Below are 5,000 nucleotides of genomic sequence, written 5' to 3'. Positions count from 1 at the left end.
TATATTACTAAAACTGAAAACAGTAACAAAAAGTAACAACAACAATAATGATAATAAAGCTGCAGCTTTAACAACAAGACTAACACAGATTACAATAGTGATAATGATGATAATGATAACAGTAGTAACAATAATGATAATAACCATAATCATGATCATAATAAGGATGAAAACTACAACAGCAACAATAATAATATTCATGATAATGATTATAATAATGACAGTAATAGTAACGATGGTAATAACAACAACAATAATATCAATGATAATAATAATGATAATAATGATAATGATAATGGCAGTATCAACGAAAATCATAATAATGATGATAATAATTATCATTATTACTATAAGGAGAATAGTAACAACAATAATATGGATGATAAGTAAGCAATAATCACAAGGTACTAAGTACTAATAGTATGAATGATAACAATGATAGTTGTAATGATGATGATAAAGATGATGATAACAAAATGATAATAGTAATGACAAAAGTAATAATGAAGATAATGATAATGATAACAATGATGATGAAATTAATAACAAATGATGATAATAATGATGAAAATAATAACAAATGCTGATAATAACAACAACAATAACAAGAAATGATAACAATAACAATAAGTGTAATAAAATAAATAATGATCATAATCATAATGATCATATGATAACGGTGATAATGATAACAATGGTAACAATAGTAATGATAATAATAATGATAATAATGATGATAATAACAACAACAGTATTAATAATGAAAATAATAATGATAATCAAAACAACAATAATAATAATGATAATAATAATAATAATGATTATTGTAACAATAATGATGATAATGATAATGATGATGATGATAATAATAATGATAATAATAAAGATAATAATAATAATAATAATAATAAAATAATAATAGTAATGATAATAATAATAATGATAATAATAATAATAATAATAATAATAAAAATAATAATAATAATAATAATAATAATAATAATAATAGCAATAATAATGATAATAATAATAATAATAATGATAATAATAATAATAACAATAATAGTTATAATAATAATTATAATCATAATAACTATAATAATAATAATGAATATAATAACAATGATACTAATAATAATAATAATAATGAACAATAATAATAATAATAGAATAATAGTAATAGAAATAATAGTAATAATAATAATAGCAATTATGATAAGAATATTAACTATAATAATAACAATAATGATAATGACAATATTGATAATGACAATAGTGATAATCATAAAATTAATAATAGTATCAATGCTAATGATAACAATGACAATGCAATAATAGTAACAATAATAATAATAATGACAATGAGATTGATAATGATAATAACAATAGTAATGATAGTGATAATAAAAGTAAACGTAATGATAATGATGCTAGAAAATAAAAATAGCAATAATAATAAAGATAATGAAAATGATAGTAACAGTAATAAAAACAATAATAGTAATAATAATAATAATAATAGTAATAATAATAATGATAATAATAACAATGATAATAATAATAATAATAATAATAATAATAATAATAATAATAATAATAATAATAATAATAATAATAACAATAATGATAATAATAACAACAATAATAATAATAATAATAATTATTATTATTATTATGATAATGATAATGATAATAATAATAATAATAATAACAATAATAATAATGATGATAAAAATAATGATGATAATAATAATAATAATAAATCATAATAATATAATAACAAAATGATTATGATAATAACAATAATAATAAAGATAATAATAATAACAACAATTATGATGATATTAAGGACAATAATGACAATAGTCATAATTATAATAATAACAATGATGATAATATCGGTAATAACAGTAACAGAAATAACAGAAATGTTAATGATAATTATAATAAGGATGGAATAACGATAATAATGATAACAAGAAAATAGATAGTAACAATGACAGTCGTTGAAAAGATGATAATGATAATAATAATGATTATAATGATAATAAAAAGAAAGTTGATAATGATATCAAGGAGCACTCAGCAAGCGCATACCTCCGTCAAGCAAAAGAGTCATTGATGCAATAAAAAAAAATCCTGGATTTATTGACATCTCAGTTGGGCTCAGACACAACTCTGTAAAAAACAAAAACAAAAAAAAAAACATAAAACTATCATGATTTTTTTTAGTTTTGCCAACCAACGAACAAATTATATTTTAATGGCATCTAAATTAATTTAACCAACAACAACAACGAGAATAAACAACAAGGAAAAACAGAAAAAAAGAAGAATGAACACACTAACCAGTGTTACCAGAAACACATCCTTCTTGGCGGAGGCAACAGTGAGAAGAGATGATAATAGCAATGGTTGCTCTTTTCTGTACACCGCTTAACACTTTTCGCTTATTTCAATTCTTTTCGTTATCCTTTCCTTTAATTCTTTCAATTCGTTTTACCCTAATCATTTTGACCTTCTCATCCAATTCTTTTCCACTCCACTTGTTCCTTCTTTTCCTCCTGCCTCCTACTCCCCTTCTCTCCTCTCCTCTCTTCCTCCCCTCCTCTCTCTTCTTCGCTCCTCATCCATCCTTTCCTCTATCTTTTTCCCCCCCCCCCTCTCTCTCTCTTTTTCTCTCTCTATCTCTCTCTCAATATTCCTCTCTCTCTCCATTTTTCTTACCCTATACTCTCTCTCTCTCTACAATCTTCCTCCTCCTCCTCTCCCTCCCTCCCTGCCTCCCTCCCTCCCTCCTCCTCCTCCTCCTCCTCCTCCTCTTCCTCCTTGCCTCCTCCTCCTCCTACTCTGCCCCCTCCTCTCCTCCTTCCGTCCTCCTCCCTTCCTCCTCCTTCTCTGCCTCCTCCTCCTCCTACCTCCTCCTCCTCCTCCCCTCACCCTCCTCCTCCTCCTCCCCCACTTCCCCCTAGCCTCCCCCGTCTCGCCTCCCCCGTCTCTCCTCCTCTCCTCCTCCTCCTCCATCCTTCTCCCCGCTTCCCCCCTCCTCCTCCCTCCCCCGCCTCCTACTCTGTCCCGCCTCCCCTCCCTCCCTTCTCCTCTCCCTTCCCTCCTTCTCCTCTCCTCCTACTCCTCCTCCTCCTCCTCCTTCCCCTCCTCCTCCTCCTCCTCCTTCCCCTCCTCCTCCTCCTCCTTCAGGGCATTATCACCTCGCTAGTAATTATCCGAGATAACATGCCAGCGAAGTTCTCGTGAACAATTATACGGTTGAATGTTTGTTACTATGTGTGCCTTTACAGATGTTCTGTCGTGTGTAATTGTGGATGGGGCGCGTGTGTGTGTGTTTGGGGGGGAGGGGGTATTTGTATGTGTGTACGGGTGTGTGTGCGTTTGCACCTGTGTGTGTTTGTGTGTGTTTCTGTGTGTATGTGCGCGCGTGTATATGTGCTTGTAAGTGTGTGTGAGAGAAAGTGAGAGAGAGAGAGAGAAAGAGAGAGAGAGAGAAATAGATAGATAGATAGAGAGAGAGAGAGAAGAAAGAGAAAGAAAGATATATATATATATATATATATATATATATATATATATATATATATATATATATATATATAGAGAGAGAGAGAGAGAAAGAGAAAGATGAGAAGAGGAGAAGAGTAAGAGAAAAAGGAAGAAAGAGAGAGAGAGAGAGAGAGAGAAAGGAAGCCAGAAAAAAATGAAATTCAAAATCCTACCTACATTTCTAAAGTTACCATCGCATTACAGTGTACCCAAAGAAGTTTGTTGTTTACAGAATTTGACAAACGTAATACAACACTAACCCCCCCCCCCCCCCGTTCCCCTACCCCAGAAACCTTAGGACTGTAGAGAGGGAATTTGAGTAAAACAAAGAAAAAGAAGGAGCAGAGGAAGTTACGAGTAGAAACATAGATTGATTAAGTTTATGAATTGATAGATATATAGATAGACAGATGGAAAGATAGATAGATGAATCGATAGATAGATAGATAGATTGATAGACAGATAGATAGATAAATAGATAGATAGATAGATAGGTAGATGGATAGATAGATAGAAATGATATTATATATATATATATATATATATATATATATATATATATATATATATACATATATATATGTATACTTATATATATATATGTATATATATATATAGATATATTTATATATATATAAATATATAAAATACATATATTTATATATATATATAAATATATATACATACATATATATATATATATATATATATATATATATATATATATATATATATATATATATATACATATATATGTATGTATATATATATATATGTATATATATAAATATATATATATATATATATATATATATATATATATATATATATATATATATATATATATATATTTATATATATATATATATATATATATTTTTTTTTTTTTTATACAGACAAATATATATATGTGTGTGTGTAGGTAGGTAGGTAGGTAGATATATAAATAAGATGACAGATGGGTAGATATATAAAAAATCGATATATAAAAAAACGGAGATCGACTGACAGATAGAGACAGAAACATGTAGATAGAGAGATAGGTAGACATTAGGTAGATAGCTAAACAGATAGGTAGATTTATAAACAGACAGATAGATAAACAGACAAACAGATATACAAACAGGCAGATAGACAAATAGGAAAAGAGAGTGAGGGAGAGAAGAAAAAGACACACACAAAAGAATGGGTGACACGAATCACAGGCCAAAAGCACCGAAAATAAAGACAAAAACCATTTATTTTTTGGCTGAAGGAAAAAAGGGAAAAATATACGAAAAGACTAATAAAAAAGGACATGAAAATGAAGGAAAGAAACCTGTTGAATTGCCTCCCTCGCTAACAAAGCAGCCAAACAAAGCTTTAAATCCTGCAAGCACGTTACGTATGTACCACTTTCTCTAAACAATACATTCAACTGTTATATAAAACAAAGAAAAAAA

This window comes from Penaeus vannamei, chromosome 34 (genome assembly GCF_042767895.1).
Source record: "Penaeus vannamei isolate JL-2024 chromosome 34, ASM4276789v1, whole genome shotgun sequence".
Lineage (NCBI taxonomy): Eukaryota > Metazoa > Arthropoda > Malacostraca > Decapoda > Penaeidae > Penaeus > Penaeus vannamei.
The sequence above is the reverse complement of the archived record's forward strand: the minus strand, read 5'-3'. Positions refer to the sequence as shown.